This window comes from Pristiophorus japonicus, chromosome 20, assembly GCF_044704955.1.
Source record: "Pristiophorus japonicus isolate sPriJap1 chromosome 20, sPriJap1.hap1, whole genome shotgun sequence".
NCBI classification, from domain to species: Eukaryota; Metazoa; Chordata; class Chondrichthyes; family Pristiophoridae; genus Pristiophorus; species Pristiophorus japonicus.
The window spans coordinates 18,871,829-18,891,408 of NC_091996.1; the positions used below are offsets into that span (position 1 = coordinate 18,871,829).

The 19,580-nt window shown below is 42.8% G+C and overlaps 1 protein-coding gene across 1 annotated transcript in view; it reads right to left on the bottom strand.

The window, feature by feature from the left end:
- med27 (mediator complex subunit 27) overlaps nucleotides 1–19,580 on the bottom strand; it is a 343,086-nt gene that overhangs the window by 216,033 nt on the left and 107,473 nt on the right. The window lies entirely within an intron of this gene.

The following is a 19,580-nucleotide window of genomic DNA, read 5'->3' on the forward strand; positions in this document are numbered from 1 at the left end:
GGCCCGTAATGCCTACCATGTGACATTTCTTACTACTGAAAAAAACTAGAAAGCTCTTGCAGGATTAGAGAAATGATCGCAACATGCTTTGTGAACTAAGTGTTCCAAGTCAGATATCCAGACCAAAGCTTCCGGTGTAACAGCGTGCCGCCTACAAGATATTCATGCTGTTACACCAGAAGCTTTCTTTTGTCTTATAATACTCCTGTGAAGCGCCTTGGGACATTTTACTACATTACTAAGTTGTTGTTGGATAGATATTGACATTTGATTTGCTTTGCTGCTACCATACGAAAGAAGGAGGAAGAAGTATTATTAGTAACAAAGCCATTCAATTTTTTTTTTTGCAGTATAGGGCAATAGGATGCATTTAGCTATCTCTTAACTTCCTTGTGCAAGGAAGTCTTCACACCGTACTCTGAAAATGGATACATGTGCTCAACCACCATTTTAACTCACTTGTTATTGGATACACTGAAAATGAGTTGCACAGGCACGGGGGCCCTGCTCACTCAGACACAAACCACAAACATTAACCTTCCAGCCACAACAATATCTTCAAGATTAATTTTAAATATTAAACTATAATTAAAATTCCAAATATTTAATTACTAAATCCGAGTCAACAGCAGTTTCATGTTTTTTTAAATTGCAGCTTTAGAATTGTTGACTGGGGGAATAAATGTCATCAAGACCATGGTGACAAAATTAGCAAAGGATATGATTCAGCCCAAGTGAAAACTGTAATTATGCTGAGAAAGAAAGACAGCGATTGGGGGAGAACATATCACAGCCCAAAAAAGCACTCATGGATCAATCACAAAGTTAAGTACAGATTGGAAAGAGCATTCAGCCCGTCGAAATCACCCTTCTATATGTTGGAGAAAAGTCCATTTCTGCAATAAAAGACAACTAGAGGTTGTGGTGATGGGGAGGAGAGGATGCAACTTTCTCTGAAAGGGTGATAATTGGCTGTGCTGGATTTGTCCTATCAGCTACTCCAAATCATCAGAAAAGCGATGGAAGGAGTCATCAACATTGCTATCATGCAGCACTTACTCTCCAATAACCTGCTCGTTGATGCTCAGCTTGGGATCTGCCAGGACTACTCCGCTCTAGACCTCATTATAGCCTTGGTCCAAACATTGACGCAAGACCTGAATTCCAGAGGTGACGAGAGAATGACTGCCTTTAACATCAAGGCAGCATTTGATCGAGTGAGGTACCAAGGAGCCCTAGTCAAACTGAAGTCAATATGGATCACGGAGATGGTTCGCCAGTGGCTGGAATCATAACTGGCACAAAGGAAGATGGCTGTGGTCATTGGTGGCCCAGTCCCAGGACATTGATGCCATAGTTCTTCAGGGCAGCTTCCAAGGCCCAACTATCTTCAGCTTCTTCATCAATGACCTCCTATTCTTCATAAGGTCAGATATGGGGTTGTTCGCTGTGATCAGCTCCATTTGCAATTTCTCAGATAACGGAGCAGTCAATGGCTGCATGCAACAAGATCTGGACAACATCCAGGCTCGGCTCAATATGTGGCAAGTAACATTCACACCACACATGTGCCAGGCAATAACCATCTCCAATAAGAATGAGCTTAACCACTCCCCTCGACATCCAATGGCATTAACATCGCCAAGTCCCCCACCATCAACATCCTAGTGGTCACCAGTGACCAGAAACTCAAATAGACCAGCCACATAAATGCCATGGCCACTAGAACAGGTCAGAGGCTGGGTATTCTGCAACAAGTGGTTCACTGTTTTAATATTTTAAAGTGGTTTAAATGGTCAAGTATCCCAGCTCGCTTTGGTCCAACACTAGAAATGGGAGAAGGCAAGTCATATGTGACTAAAAGACAGTTTGGAAACTCAAAAACAAGAGAATAGATAAGAGGGTTGGTTGCTAAGAGACCCACATACCTAAGACTTGTAATGTGGGAAACTAAAACTTGGAGGCACGCTGCATGGCCAGTAGTAAGTTGGTACTCTGATAACAGAAGCTCACACATTCCTGAAGGGAAACGTGTTTTCAGCCAAGATAAGAGATGAGGTCTTGCGATGTGTGGCATCTCTGAAGTTAGCTAACACAAGGTCAGCATGGGGGTGAGATAGGAACAGAGACATGCAAGTGCAGCTTAAGGTAGCCAAATAGTATAAAAGATAGAGCCTGTTCGCTCCCAAAGTTAGTGCTCGTGGGACTGTCAGAAGTCCATTTGTCTCAACAATAGACCTAAAAGGTCGAGTCTGATCATCTCGAACTTCACAGAGGAAACAGATTGTTTTAATTGCTTGTCATTTACTGTAATCGTGTAGAACAGTACTCGGAACAATACGGTTATTAGTCAATTAAAGCTTGCTGTTTAAAACCACTCGAGCACGAGACACGCAGAAGTTAATATTGCAGGACCAACAACTCTTTGTTGTGACCGTAAGCATGGAAAATCCGCCAACGCTCACCAAAAAAAAATTACAAGGTTGATACTAGAACTGAGAGGTTGTAGCTATCAGGAAAAGGCCGCTGAGAGCTGACTTAATAGATGTCTTTAAAATGATGAAGGGTTTGATAGGGTAGACAGAGAGATGTTTCCACTTGTAGGGAATTCAAAATTTAGAGGCCATAAATAAAAGATAGTAACTAATAAATCGAATAGGGAATTCAGGAGAAACTTCTTTACCCAAGGAGTGGTAAAAATGTGGATACCACATGGAGTAGCTGAGGAACATAGCATAGATGCATTTAAGGGAAGCGAGATAAGAACGAGGGAGTAAAGAATAAATGGGTATGCTGATGGGGTTAGAAGAGGAGGGGTGGGAGGTGGCTCGTGTGAAGGATAAATGCCAACATAGACAGTTGGACCGAATGGCCTGTTTCTATGATGTAGACTCAATGCAACCACCTCCAAGGCACAAGTCAGGAATGGGATGGAGTACTATCCACTTGCCTGGATGGGTGCAGCTGCAACAACACAAGCAGCTCAACGCTGTCAAGAACAAAGCAATCTACTTGATCAGCACCCCATCCACCAACTTAAATGTCCACTCCCTCCACCATCAGCGTACCTTGGTTGCAGTGTCTACAGGATGCACTGCAGCAACTCACCAACGCTTCTTTGGAAGCACCTCCCAAATCCAAAACCTTCACCAGCTAGAAGGACATGGGCAGCAGGTGCTTGGGAACACCATCACTTCAAAGTCACACACCATCCAGACTTGTTGATTCTATATGTTCGCTGGGTGACAATCCTGGAACTCGCTACCAAACAGAATTGTGGGAACACCTTCACTACCCAGATTGTAACAATTCAAGAAGGCCCAAGGGAAACTAGTGATGGGCAATAAATGCTGGCTTTGCCACCAACGACCATATCCCGAGAATGCATTTTTTTTTTAAAAAAAGTTCTTTCCACTTGCAAATTTTATCTAGATTCTTAAGTTGTTTCTTGGCTGCTACTTCAGACTAAAATTGACAAAATTGCGGCCCTGAATTTGCAGTCAGAGGCTTCCCGCGAGGAAATGCCTCCGATCCACAAAATAAATGGCCACATACCTGGTGGTCCTGGAGGCAAGGGTACAAGCGCCCCTAGGATCACATGGGCTGGCCCAACAAATGACAGAAGGGAATCGCCATTCATGCTTATGGGGATTCCATATGTACAGAAGCCCCATAAATATGAATGGGAATACCCCAAAAATATCTCTCCACTTCAAATAATTTAAAAAAAATCACATTTAAAAATTAAAAAGGCATTTAATTAAATATTTTAAAAATTTATTTTTTAGAAAAATAAATGTACATGTTTTAAAAGGTGCTAAAAATGAACTTGGCTTATTTCACGGGTTTTTAAATGTATAAATTATTGTTAAAATGTTACATTTCTGTTTTTTTTTTAAAACAATGCCTTATGCCTGCCTGCATTTGCTGGGCAGAAGTTGGGCAAATAGAAAATTCTTGATAGATCGCAAGTTCCAGGTTTTTGCGCATGCTTAAACCTGGAACTTGCACGGCCCTAACAGACGCGTGCGAACATAGTACGTGCCCGTAGGGGCCTCAAATTACGGCCCTGTATCTTGTTCCGCATCCAGATCGTTTATATGCACAAGAGACAAGAGGGATTCCAACATTTCACCATGGATACTCGCTGCCCGAAACTATACTGCTACATCATAGGGTTTTCCATCAACAACTTGGGGCATCACTTCCTCAAAAAAGCCAAGAAGTTTGGAAATGCAGGATCTGGTCCTTCTGAACCCATGTTCGCTGCTATTTTTCATACATTTGGTCTGTATTCACCATGATTTCTTGTGTCACCTTTTGAAGATAGTTCCAAACCTCTGCTTTTTTTAAATCATTAACTTCCTTATACGATCATTACTTTCTAGATTTCACCTCTAGCCTCACTTAGTACCCATCGATAGATATCGTCTATTCCCGGGGATTTTTTGGGAGGTAATTTGAACATTCCCACGATATCCATCCCAGTGACGTGGACATCGTTGTTTAAGTTACAGAATACTTACAGGAAATAAACACTTCGTATAGCAGTTATTTTTGTTTATCTTCAGTTTAAATGTTTGTATCCTTAAGGGATCTCATTCCTTCTCCAAACTGGAAGAGTTTCTTCAGTTGTATATAAAGCATTTCCAAATCCCCCGTGACCTGAAGACTGCTTTTTGTTTTGAAGGACACTATACTCCAGTGGTTTTTCAGGTTTCTCCCTATAGGGTTTTTGCCTTGTTTCTCTTACTTGTTTTATCTAATTTTGTTGCATAATCTACTTGCAGTCACATTTGCTTAGTCCATGTTACTTGACCTTGGTATGTATTTATCTTGCATGCTCAGTATTATGTCTTTAAAAGGTATTTAATTTGTCAATAGGTTCTGAATTCTATTCTGTAGTCAATTTACTTAAGCTCTTTCCTCATTCTCTTGAAGTTAGTCCTTATAAAATTGTATACCAAGTATTGGTTTAACCCAATTCACGTCAATGTTGGTCTTTATAAAGTTATATACAAAGCATTGCTCAGAGAAAAATCACTTAATGATCCATTAGTCAAGGATGTGCTCCAATATTTGCGAATGTACACAGAAAAAGATTCTAGTTCTGAACAGGACTGAAATATCCTTGAGAAAGATTTTTTTTAATATTGTAACTGCAACAAACTGGTGGTTTCTTTGTCATCAATATTGACCATTTAACCATCTTTTAAACTGTCTTTTCTGCTTCCCCTTGCTCTTCAAAGTAAAACCTCCCCCCCCCCACAAACCTGCATCTCTCTCTCCCTCCCTCTCTAGCATCTTCCTGCTCAACTTGTCCATGAAACCCACCTCTTGCTCCCATTACCACTAAACTGCAAAGCATCCAACTTTCCTTCCTTGCCCCCATGCTGACATTGTAAATGGTTTCCTCTCCTCAGGTTTTGTTCCACCTTTCAAAACCAGTTATTGACACCTAGAAAAAAACCACCCTATACCCCTCTGCCACTGCAAATTACAGCTCCAACTCCCCTTTTGCATCAAGTCCTTGAAGATATTGTTGCCTCCCAAATATGTGCCCACCTTTACCACTCTTTGCAAATCAGATTCCCTCTCCCCATCACAGTAATAACCAAAGTGATGAACAATGTCCTTGGTAACCATGACTCTGACCATGGTGCATTAATCGTCCTCTACTTCTCTGCAGCCTTCGACACAGTTGACCACACTATGCTCCTCAAATGCTGCTCTTCCGTTGTCCAACTCGGTACGACTACCCTTCCTTGGCTCCACTCTTGCCTATCTGATCATAGCCAGAGATTCTCGAGTAATGGCTTCATTTCTCACCCCCTCACCATTATCTTCGGAGTCTCCCAAGGATCCATTCTTGGCCCCCTCTTCTTCCTTATCTTAGCAACATCAACAGCCATGGCATCGGCTTCCACATGTATGCAGATGATACACAGCTCTATCTCTCCATTACCAGTCTACCCCTCCACTTCAAGTGTTGTCCGGCTGCTAGTCTTGCATCCAATCTTGGATAAGCCACAATTTCCTCCAGTTAAACATTGGGAAGACCGAAGCCATTGTCTTTTATCCCTACAACAAACTCCTTACCCTTGCCACTGATTCAGTTCCCTTCACAGCTATTGACTCCGACTGTACCAGATTGTTTGTAAACATGGCGTCCTATTCAACCCAATCTGCCTTTCTATCACACAGATCATCTTCTTCTACCTCCAGAGAATTACCTCAGCCTCTACCTCAAACCACCTGCTGCAGAAAGCCTCATTCAGGCCTTTGTCACCTCCAGACTCGACTATTGAAAATCTCTTCTGGCTAGCCTGCCAACTCAGTCACCTCATCTAACCCGACAAAATCCCAATCCACCACAAACCCTTTGCTCCACTAACTCTTGCCTCTTCTGCACCCCTACCCTCTTTGCCCAACCACTCTGCCACTCCACCTTGAGGACATTCCATAAATCCTAGCTTTTGACTATGCTTTTTGTCATGCCTCCTAATATCTTCTTTAACTTGCCATCCATTTTCAATTATGCCCTTGTGAAGTACTTTTGGACATTAAAGGCATTATTCTAATGCAGGTTGCTGTTAACTGTTGTACATTAGTACATATTAATTACATTGCTGTATTCTTAATGTGTAGTATACAAGATGCAGTGTGCATGGCACAGTATGATGGTCTCGAAGGGTAGTTTGGCTTGTGGATGACTCTGGGTACTGATTCTAGAGGGCAGTGACAGTGTTGGAGTGAACTCCATGCTTGCCCAGTGGACTTTGAAAGTGCCACCACTGCTTCAGGAGTTCCTTAGTTGGATGGAGTGAGGCATGTCCTTCTTCCAAGGTTCATAACTTCGTGAAGAAATTGTTGGCAGGAACCAAAGGTCAAAAAGAAAATTCGGATCAGCCTCAGTATGTAGATAATTTTCTCAGACTGGGCTGTTTTCACATCAACCAAGCAGAAAATAAGAACATAAGAAATAGGAGCAGGAGTAGGCTCCTTGAGCCCCTTCCGCCATTCAATAAGATCATGGCTGATCTGATCTTGGCCTCAACTCCACTTCTCAGCCCGCTTCCCATAACCCTCGACTCCCTCATCATTCAAAAATCTGTCCACCCCCACCTTAAATATAGTCATGGACCCAGCCTCTACAGTTCTCTGGGGAAGAAAATTCCAAATGATTCACAACCCTCAGAAGAAATTCTTCCTCATTTCCAGTTTAAATGGGCAACCCCTTTTTCTGCCATTTAGATATACTTGAATATTACTTGGGCTTACCATTTCTTCTGAATATGCATTCTTTTTAAGCAGTGGTTGGGCAATCAGGAAGTACCAGAAAAAAATACAGGATGAATGTGTGAAAAAAGCAAATAAAAAATCTGAAATTTAGTGGGACATGAGTCAGCGTTCAGTAGGAAAGTGAAGGTGCCACAATACACTTCACACTACACCCACAGGGATCAAGTATTCTTTGTTTTATACATCAAATGTGCTTTCTAGATTTATACATCAAATATCTAGAATTTCTGGATGATTCTGCCCAAGCCCAACTGCAGTACAATGATTTTTTTAACATGCTGTTCAGATGTAGAGAGCAAAGACAGATTTCTCAAAAATGAAGTTTTAGTCAGAGTTGCTACAGATAGGCCAACGCTTCTGCTTTGCTGATGCATCCAATTAAAAATTGTAATGACCAAAATAATCCAATTGCCTCATCACTAAGCCAGCTGATGCCACTCACGGTTGAGCACATAAATGATTCAATCAATTCCAACTCTAATTTGCGAAAAAAGTGTACATAGTGCATTTTTAAACTTTACAGCTTGGCAAGACGTTATAGCACAGTGGGCTCTCTTGTGCCACTTTGTGGTGATGTGTGTTGAGTGTCTCACACAGCAGGGCAATCATCTTACATTGGGGCCAAGTTTCGGCCTGAGTTGCTCCTGTTGTTTTTGGAGCAACTGGTTTAGAATGGCGTATCTTAGAAATTGGAATTCTCGGCATTTAGTTTGCTCCAGTTCTAGTCAGTTAGAACAGTTTCAGTTTGGAACAGATGTTTTTTTCCAAAAGGGGGCGTGTCCGGCCACTTACGCCCGTTTTGAAAGTTTAGGCAGTGAAAACTTACTCCAAACTAACTTCGAATGGAGTAAGTGTAGATTTTTGTACGCTCAGAAAAACCTTGTCTACACTTAGAAAATCAGGCATAGGTTACAAATCAGGCATAGGGAATGGGGGGGGAGGTTTAAAGGGAAGTTTACAAACATTAAACACTTCAGTTTTACAAATAAAGAGCCTACATCAATAAATCAACCAATAAATCAATCAAAAAAAATTAATAAAATGTTTTTTAAATCAATAAAACAAAACATTTTCTACTTACCGAATGCAGCACCAGGAATCCTCCAACAGCATGCTGGGATGCCCCCCCCTCCCCAGTGTGTCTCTATCTCTCTGTCTGTGTGTGTGTGTGTCTCTATCTCTCTGTCTGTGTGTGTGTGTCTCTCACAGCGAGGAGGGGGGAGAAGGAGAAGGGAGGGAAGGAAGGAAGGAAGAAGGGAAGGAAGGAGAAGGGAGGGAGGGAAGGAGAAGGGAGGGAGGAAGAGGGGAGAGAAGGAGGCTGAAAGGCCGGGCCCAAGACTTCGGGCTGGATTTACAGGTAGGTGGAGTCGGGCCTCGGGTGGGGGGGGGGGGGGCGGTCGCGGAGGGGGGAGTCGCGGAGCTCGGGGTGGGGGGGAGCGGAGGTCGGGTCGCCGGGGGTCGGATGCGGGAGTCAAGTCGGGTCGGGTGGGAGGTGAGCCTTAACCACGCCATCCCATTGAGGCCATTCGGCCAGGGCTAGGGATTGCGTGCTTCAGGCCCCTCCCACAGTTTTGGGCGCCTGGTGCTACTGCACATGCGCGCCCATTGTAGCGCGCATGTGCAGAGGTCCCGGCACTGTTTTCAGCGCAGGTACCTGGCTCCGCCCCCCCCCCAGTTTGTGCTGCGCCGCGGCCAGCTCCAGAGGACCTGCAGGAAGCCGGAGAATAGGTGAGTTTTTTTTAGGCGCACTTTGTGGCGCAAAAAACGGGTGTCCAGGTCCGGGCTGCGCCATTTTAGGCACGGCCCGAAACTTGGGCCCATTGAAATCAATCCCAGCTTAGAATATCAAATCATTTCACTGAATCAATACAGTCTTTCAGAACATGGATTTTGGATTGGTTTTACCATTGGTTTTACCATTGATACAGGATCTGTACTTCCTGCCTAGATTAGCAATACAGTCCCCACCATTTATAGCGAGTGCGTTTTGCCTGCTATATGCGATGGTCTGTATAACGTGGCAGCATTAATCACAGAATCATAGAAGTTTACAGCATGGAAGGAGGCCATTTCGGCCTATCGTGTCCGTGCCAGCCAACATGAGGCTACCCAGCTTAATCCCACTTTCCAGCTCTAGGTCCATAACCTTGTAGGTTACGGCACTTCAAGTGCACATCCAAGTACTTTTTAAATGTAGTGAAAGTTTCTGCCTCTACCACCCTTTCAGGCAGTGAGTTCCAGACCCCCACAACCCTCTGGGTGAAGAAATTTCCCCTCAAATCCCCTCTAAACCTTCTACCAATTACTTTAAATTTATGCCCCTTGGTTGTTGACCCCTCTGCTAAGGGAAATAGGCCCTTACTATTCACTATATCTAGGCCCCCTCCAGGTCTCCCCTCAGTCTCCTCTGTTCCAAGGAAAATACACTCAGCCTATCCAATCTGTCCTCATAGCTAAGATTCTCCATTCCTGGCATCATCCTCGTAAATCTCCTCTGTACCCTCTCCAGTATAATCACATCCTTCCTGTAATGCGGTGACCAGAACTGCACGCAGTACTCCAGCTGTGGCCTAACCAATGTTATATACAGTTCAAGCATAACCCCCCTGCTCTTGTATTCCATGCCTCGGCTAATAACAGCAAGCATTCCGTATGCCTTCTTAACCACCTTATCTACTTGGCCTGCTACCTTCAGGGATCTGTGGACATGTGCTCCAAGGTCCCTTTGTGCCTATACACTTCTCAATGTCCTACCATTTAATGTGTATTCTCTTTCCTTGTTAGCCCTCCCAAATTTTTGATAAAATTAGAAATCTTTTCTTTTTAAATAATTGTGCTTTTAAGATTCATTTGCCTTTGAATGCATTCCCACTGAATTTAAGATTATTTACGAGAGTTAAATTCTAGTACTGTTTTGTAAGACATTTCTTAATGTCAATTCTAAACCGATCTTGGACCTGCCGACAACTACAAGAAAGTCAATTGGTATTTTCTGGGGCTGCAGCACTAAAGGCCCTTCAATTCACTTCATTTAAAACCAATTTTATTTTTGCTTAAATATACCTAAAGAGAGAAGAGAGTTCCCTGCATTTATATAGCACGATGCCACATTATCAGAATGCCTAAAAGTGCTTAAGTATGGCTCATATCCAGACAATTTCAGAAGAAATGGTAGCCTAAAGGAAGTGAAATGTGCCTCAATAAGCGCACCTGAAGTGCACAAGATGCAAACTAGTGAGTCATCATCATCTTTCATACAGTAGTAGCAAAGCAAAGTAAATATCTCAGTCAGATATCCAGGCCAAAGCTTCCGGTGCAACAGTATAGATATCTTGCAGGCTGCCTGTGAATTTCTTGTGAGGGCATTGCGCAATGACGTGCTCCAGGGTCTGATTAGGAGCTCCAAAGTCACATGATGGGGTGGATGACGACAGCCTTCTCACGGCCCATCCTGTTACGTGATCTCAGATCCCAACTAGTGTCGTCTCAAAGAACACCAAACTTGTCATTAAATCGACCTCCCGGTGACAGCAGCAAACCCAAGCAAATCAAACGGTCCTCTCCAGGACCAAAGAAAATCACATGTAGGCCCAGTCATCCAAATATACCAAACTATCAAAGGCAACTCTTGTTCAAAATACAAACACTTTGAAAGGTTACTCAAGAAACACAGCGTCGCTGTCCTGGTTCTTGAAGAAAAAAATCAAACACATCCATGTCCTGGTTCTTGGAGTGTTCGATGTGTGTTTCTTCACCAATTCAACTAGTGAGTAAACACAGCTGTTTCTGCCCGAAATAAATGGAGTACAAAAGATGCTGTAACCAGGGAGGGGGAAAGCAGCCAGGATTATTTTCTCCTGATCTCTATTAAGTGATCCTGCTAGGATATTGCATAGGAATAGATCTCTCAAGATAGGCACAGGTGAAAAAAATTATCTGGTCCAACATTGTTAACCCATCCAGAACAAAGCTAGACCCCATCACAATATTCTAGCCCCCTCCACCCTACCAAGAATTGATACCATATAGGACATCTGTCAAAACTTTTTGTTCATTTGAACCGGTTTACCCACCTTGCACCACTGTTGCAGTGAAAGATAATTCTGGAACATGGTTTCAGATGAAACTATGTTGTATACCTTTATAAGGTTGAAAATCCCAAATTTCTAAATCTCTCCATAATTCAGGCTTTGCTGCTAAGGATCAGTCACGTGGCTCTTCCCTGCTCCACCGTCCGGGATTCAACGTCTCCCTTGTGCCTTGGTCACAAGACTGGACATTGTACTCTAGATGTAGTATGACCAAAGTACTGTATAGTTTTAAGTATAACTTTGACATATTTAGCTTTGGCTAGTGGAGCATTCATCGCAACATGGGAATTGCTGGACGGGAAAGACCACAGCCCATCGACTTTGCCGTCTACCATCCTGGTGATGATACAAGCACAATGATAATGGGGTTGTTGCTTAATCATAGCAATGATATCAATTAGTTTACAACAGGTTCGGGCACGGGGAAACCCCCAGTGGTGGACAGCTTTGGGAACCACACGTCCAAAGTCACCTACCCCTCCCAAGTATGCTACACACCATGGCCCCAAGTTTCCACATGATTTGCTCCTGATTTTTAGGAGCAACTAGTGTAGAACGGAGTATCTTAGAAATCGGAATTCTCCATATATGGGGCCCAAGTTTCCACATGAGTTGCACCTGATTTTTAGGAGCAACTGGTAGAGAACGGACTATCTTAGAAATCGCAATTCTCCACATTTCTTTTTCTGCATTTCTAGTCAGTTAGAACAGTTCCACTTTGGAACATAATTTTTTCTTCAAAAGGGAGCGTGTCCGGCCACTGACGCCTGATTTCAAAGTTTCCACAGTGAAAACGTACTCCAAACTAACTTAGAATGGAGCAAGTGAAGATTTTTGTAGAACTGAAAAAACCTTGTCTACACATTAAAAAATCAGGCGCAGGTTACAAATTAGGCGTCCAGAACGAGGTGGGGGGGGAGGAAGGGAAGTCATTAAATTCTATAATAAATCCTTATTTATACTTCTACAAATATTATACAAATAAATCCAACCTGAATAAACATTTATAAGCAAAGAAAAGATTAAATAAACCATCTTCCTACCTGTGTGAAAGTGCTTCAGCCAGGGAGAATGCTGCAGGTGTTCATTCCTGTGGGGGCGGGGAGGGGGGGGGGAAAGAGGAGGAGGAGGAGAAAGCCGTTCGTTCCCGCCGGGGGGGGGGGGGGGGTTAAAGCCGTTTGTTCCCGATGGCGGGCGGGGAGGGGGAGGGAAACGGCTGCCTCAACTTTGAGGCTTCCTGCAGCCTTCTCAGTGCTGATGTGCTGATGGCAATGTGCTTTTATTAAAAAAATTTTCAAAAATTAAACAGCTACAAAGAACGACAAAAATGGCCGAGTGCCAATGTTTCCTTCACACTGCGCGTGTGCGAACGCTCCAACGCGCACACACAGCGTTGCCGGCAGGAAAAAAACTAATTTAAATGGTACCCGCCCCCTCCCACTTACAAAATCGGCGCGAGTGTAGGCTCCGCCCCCCTGGGCGCCGCGCCAAACAGACAAGGAGCTGCAGGGCGCTCCAGAATCGCGCTTTTTTTTTCCGGCGCCGTTTTAGGCGCGAAAAACGGGCGCCCAGCTCGGAGGGGCGCCCGTTTTTTATCGTGGAAACTTGGGCCCTTCGTGTTACATTTGGTCAGTCACCATCCGATCCACTTTCAGGCTTTATCTATCTCGTTTAAATTTGAATTATGGTCAGAATCAATAATCTTGCAAGTTTATGCTTGGATAGCTTTCACAAGATTCACTGCAAGTTCCAAAACACAATTTTAAATTGCGACTAAAACCTTCTCTGTGAAGTAATACTACGAAGCTTACCAGCAAACCAGTTTCAGGCTACGAAGCTGGAGAAAGACTCCAGGGAAGGTTCAGAAGTCCTATTTGTGAATTTTAAGTATCTGCCAATTTCTACAGTTAAATATGAATTTTAAAATTATTCTATTTCATATTTTATTTGTAATCCTCCAACAGATGGCCACATAATTAAGAAAAATTAAATCACACTATTCCTGGATTTGTGTTTGGACCCTAGGACCAACATTCCTCAAGACAGCTGTTACATTTGAGATTTTTCATAACCATTTTTTTGGAGGAGAAAAAAAAGAGAGCTTCTTTTAAATGTTAAGAGTTAAAGCAAGTATATTCACGCAAATTAAAAAAGACACATGGCTCAAGCTTTGATGTTGTTGGCCCACAGGCAGTGAATAATCATCAATTGCTAATACAGGCAAACAAAATGCCCAACGTTTCACAACCATTATGTTGGGAAGTCTCTGGTCCCATCTGGTTGTGATTAAAAAAGAGAGAGAGACCTATATACAGGCAGCCAGTCAAGCCCAACAACAGCTGTAAAGTCAGTCAGGTTTTTAAATGATAAAGCTGCAAGGGCAAGTATTGGCCAGGCTCAGAAAAAGAGAGTACAGGAGTATAGTTTGGAGTTATTGTAAGTGTTGTATGATGACCCAATGATGTGGGGAAGAGTGGTGTGTTTATTATATTTTATTATGTGAGGTCAAGTTGTAGTAATTGAGCAGAGTAAGTTTGATCACAGCTGCTGCTCTGTAGGCTCACTTCTGAAATAAAACAGCTTAACTATTCATATCTGGCCTTTTTCTCAGTCCATCTTGGAGGAGATTGAAGAAACGTGCATGGATATCCACTGCAGATCACAAAGGGAATACTATTGTTGCACCCTTGGGTTATGCTACTGTATAATTAAGATATTGGGCAATACAGGCATACGCAATCAGCCCATTTACAGGAGTGACTCGCATCACTGTGCCACAGAGAATATCGAAGGCAAGACCCTAAATTCGCATCAGCATGAGGTTAAATTAAATCACATCAGAAAAATATGCTTATAAGCAGTGATTTTACTTCTTTGGCATCTAGAACAAGTTCTCAAGTCAGACCACATCTTAAATACTGGATTCTAGGGAGACAAAGAATCTAGAAGCAGTTCCATGAAGAGTCACGAGAGTGATCCCTAGCATAGGACCTTTAAGTTCTGAAGAGAGACTAGAGAAACATGGGATTTTCTATCTGAGAGATATAGACATGGTACTAAAGATTTCAGAGAAAGTAGATTATGAAAATTATTTCAAACCAAATTGTGAAAGGAGGACACAGATTCAATTTCGTAAACAGCAAAGTTAGGATTTAATGTGAGGAAGTTTTTCACACAGAATAATCAGCACATGTAATAGTCTGGCAGTGAAGGTAAAAACCCTAGTCATTTAATTAAAAAATAAAATGTTGTGTTTGTGGAGTCTTTCTGGAATGATGAGCCAAGTTAGGCTGAATAGCCTTCCTCACTTGTCGTTATCTTATCATTTTAAGATATTGCTGTGCTCAAAAGGCTAGAGCATAGGAGCAGTGCAATGGGCACTGGGATTTAAAAAGTGAAGAAACACCATTAAGTTATACTCTATTAAGTTGACATTTGAAGCTGACAGATACCAGCCTAAGATCCAGTAAAATCATATTTATAAGACTTCTCCAGTATTCCCTTAAATTGTAAACATTTCTCAATGTATTTTATTTGAGTTGTTCCAAATATTTCACAGCATTGTACATCATTTCTTCCCATTTAAACTACATTGTTTTCTAGTGACTGGAAGTTTTAGTTCCTTTCCATGGCAATTAATTTAAAGCAGAGGCAATAACACTAGCAAATAACCCAAGATTGCATCAAATTGTTTGCCCATATATCCCGAATGGAAAGTGTAGTGCCACAGTTCTTATTTTCATTTGACAGTTAAGTGTTTACAGTTAATGTATTAAAAAAGGTTAATAAGAACATAAGCAATAGGAACAGGAGTAGGCCATATGGCTCCTCGAGCCTGCTCCGCCATTCAATAAGATTATGGACTCAGCTCCACTTCCCCGCCTGCTCCCCATAACCCCTTATCTTTTAAGAAACTGTCTATTTCTGCCTTACACTTATTCAATGTCCCAGCTTCCACAGCTCTCTGAGGCAGCAAATTCCACAGATTTACAACCCTCAAGAAATTTCTCGTCATTTCTGTTTTAAATGGATGGCCCATTATTCTAAGATCATGCCCTCTAGTTCTAGTCTCCCCTATCAGTGGAAACATCCTCTCTGCATCCACCTTGTCAAGTCCCTTCATAATCTTATACATTTCAATAAAATCATCTCTCATTCTTCTGAATTCCAATGAGTAGAGGCCCAACCTACTCAACCCTCTCATCCCCGGAATCAACCTAGTGAACCTTCTCTGAACTGCCTCCAAAGCAAGTATATCCTTTCGTAAATATAGAAACCAAAATTGCACGCAGTATTCCAGGTGTGGCCTCACCAATACCCTGTACAGCTGTAGCAAGACTTCCCTGCTTTTATACTCCATCCCCTTTGCAATAAAGGCAAAGATACCATTGGCCTTCTTGATCACTTGCCGTACCTGCATACTATCCTTTTGTGTTTCATGCACAAGTACCCCCAGGTCCCGCTATACTGCGGCACTGTGCAATCTTTCTCCATTTAAATAATAACTTGCTCTGATTTTTTTCTGCCAACGTGCACGACCTCACACTTTCCAACATTATACTCCATCTGCCAAATTTTTGCCCACTCACTTAGCCTATGTCCTTTTGCAGATTTTTGTGTGTCCTCCTCACACACTGCTTTCCTTCCATCTTTGTACCGTCAGCAAACTTGGCTACGTTATACTCAGTCCCTTCTTCCAAGTCGTTAATACAGATTATAAATAGTTGGAGTCCCAGCACTGATCCCTGCGTAAAATCTAAAGTACAATATGGATTACTGAAACCGAGCCACTAAACAGCGACTGCCGCGTTTCCCAATTTACAACAGTGGCCACACTTCAAAAGTACTTTATTGGCTGTAAAGCGCTTTGAGACATTCGGTGGTTGTGAAAGGTGCTATATAAATGCAAGACTTTCTTTTCTTTTTATCATCCCATGGTCAAACCTGTCCATTAAACACTTCCCCACCAAACTCTTTCAACATGGCACTGACATAAGATAGAGTCAACACTTAAATACATGTCTAAACCTACAATTATTTCATTTTCTCCTTTAAGCAGGCAGACAACTTCATGTTTCCCTGAAAGAGCAACATGAATCCAGATCAAATGCTTACATAATAAAGATAGATATGAAATCATATATAAAGTTTTACTGTCAGTTTAAGGGTGTCCATTTCATTATTTAATCAGCTTCTAATTTACTTGATGGAGTGGACTTTGCTAATGGTAGCAGATTTATACTACAGATCAGGCCACTGGCACTGACAAAGATCGATGGCATTCTTAATATAATCAACTTTGCTTGACCATAGGCTTCTGTTGGACTAACTGCTCATTCAGGAGCAATAAAAATTTCGTTTTGCTTGGATTTCCATAATGGGAAATCAATTAACGTTGAGATGAACAAGTTCGAAAGACAATGTTTCAAAATGTCAGCAGCTTCAGTTTAGATCATTACCACTCAGATTTGCAATCGGAGCAATATGCACTGGAGTTTTTATACAAGTGAGAAAGTGAGAGGTTGGCCTCAATTTCTTTTGGCTTACAGGACAGATTGCAGCCTCTGCAGTGATGCAAGCTCAGCTGTTTGCTGCTGCGGACTTCACAATGTCGGGTTTTCAATTGGCTATGCAAAAAGCCACTCTAGTATAACAGCATAGACAACAAGCAGCTTGAATAATGCAGTTGGTCACTGACAAAGCATGGACTCTAATTCTTCGGTCGATGGAAAAAAATTAAGGCTCGGTCATGGAGCACACGCGGGGAAATAATCCCATGTCTCCAGTTAAATTCTACCAATTGCAAAAAACAGGTTTAATGTTGTCAGATGATGTGCAAAGACCAAAACTGAAGCACCTGTTCCAATAGCCAGACTCAGAACTATTTCTCAGAGGTAACAACCCTCGTTAGAACTTTTGAGTTACTTTTACTTATCATGTATTTCTTAGTTGTAAACATAGAAACACAGAAAATAGGTGCACGAGCAGGCCATTCGGCCCTTCGAGCCTGCACCACCATTCAATAAGATCATGGCTGATCATTCCCTCAGTACCCCTTTCCTGCTTTTTCTCCATACCCCTTGATCCCTTTAGCCGTAAGGGCCATATCTAACTTCCTCTTGAATATATCCAACGAACTGGCATCAACAACACTCTGTGGTAGAGAATTCCACAGGTTAACAACTCTCTGAGTGAAGAAGTTTCTCCTCATCTCAGTCCTAAATGGCTTACCCCTTATCGTTAGGCTATGTCCCCTCGTTCTGGACTTCCCCAACATCGGGAACAGTATTCCTGCATCTAACCTGTCCAGTCCCGTCAGAATTTTCTATGTTTCTACGAAATCCCCTCTCATCCTTCTAAACTCCAGTGAATATAGGCCCACTCAATCCAGTCTCTCCTCATAGGTCAGTCCTGCCATCCCGGGAATCAGTCTGGTGAACCTTCGCTGCACTCCCTCAATAGCACGAACGTCCTTCCTCAGATTAGGAGACCAAAACTGAACACAAAGGTAACATTATCCATGATCGACCCATCAAGAGATACTCTCAAAGAAGGACAGAATCTATCCCCAGAAAAAATCCTGAAAGACAGGATAAATCTACATTTGGAAAGGCAAGGATTAATTAGGGATAGTCAGCACCGATTTATTAAGGGAAGATCGTATTTGACTAACCTGATTGAATTTTTTGAGGAGGTAACCAAGAAGGTCGATGGGGGTAGTGCGTACGACGTAGTATATATGGACTTTAGCAAAGCTTTTGATAAGATCCCACATGGTAGACTGGTTACAAAGGTTAAAGCCCATGGGATCCAAGGCAAGGTGGCTCGCTGGATCCAAAATTGGCTTGGAGGTAGGAAGCAAAGGGTAATGGTTGATGGGAGTTTGTGACTGGAAGGATGTTTCCAGTGAGGTTCCGCAGGGCTCAGTACTGGATCCCTTGTTTTTTGTGGTATATATCAATGATCTAGATTTAAATATAGGGAGTATGATTAAGAAGTTTGCAGATAACACTAAAATTGGCTGTCTGGTTGATAATGAAGAGGAAAGTCATGGACTGCAGGAGGATATCAATCTACCGGTCAGGTGGGCAGAACAGTGGCAAATGGAATTTAATTCGGAGAAGTGTGACGTCATGCACTTTGGGAAGGGTAATAAGGAAAGGATATACACATTAAACGGTAGGCCATTTAAAAGTGTAGATGAACAAAGGGATCTTGGAGTGCTTGTCCACAGATCCCTGAAAGTAGCAGGCCAGGTGGATAAGATGGTTAAGAAGGCATACGGAATGCTTGCCTTTATTGGCCGAGGCATAGAATACAAGAGCAGGAAGATTATGCTTAAATTGTATAATACTCTGGTTAGGTCACAGCTGGAGTACTGCGTGCAGTTCTGGTCGCCGTATTATAGGAAGGACGTGATTACACTGGAGAGGGTGCAGAGAAGATTTACTAGGATGCTGCCTGGAATGGAGAATCTTAACTATGAGGACAGATTAGATTGGCTGGGTTTGTTCTCATTGAAACAGAGGAGGTTGAGAGGAGACCCCATTGAGGTGTACAAAATATTGAGGGGCCTGGATAGCAAGGGCCTATTTCTATTAGTGGAGGGGTCAATTACGAGGGGCATAGTTTTAAGGTGGTTGATGGGGGCGGCGTGCCATGCCAGGGAGCAGCACGTACTGGAGCAGGAGCGTATCGGCAGTGAAGAGGGCGACTGGATTGGCATCACCAAGGTCCAGGTCGCTGAATGGAGCATGGGCAGGTACAGCAGGAGCGGCGAGAGATTGTAGAGGGATGTGATCATGGCCCAGAAGAGGCGTGAGTTCAGGGCCCAGAATAGGTGAGGGCCCAGGGGCAGCACGGGCCAGCCCATACTGCGATATGTGTGCGCTCTTGGTCCATGCAGCAGAGTAGATCTCCAGTCGTCTTGGTTAACCCTTGCCACTGGTCCAAGACCTAGCTCTGTCAAGTCCGTGTGGTGGCTGGTGTACAAAAACCACCACACGTTAAAAAAATCCACGCACAGGCATCTTCCATCCTTCAAGATTTGGTTCGGGACCTGGAATATTAGATTCTGCATTGAAACACCAGTGAACCTTTTGCCATGGAAGCAAGTCATCCTCGACTCGAGGGACTGCCTATGATGATGATGGTTGGTGGAAGGCTCAGAGGGGAGTTGAGGGGGGG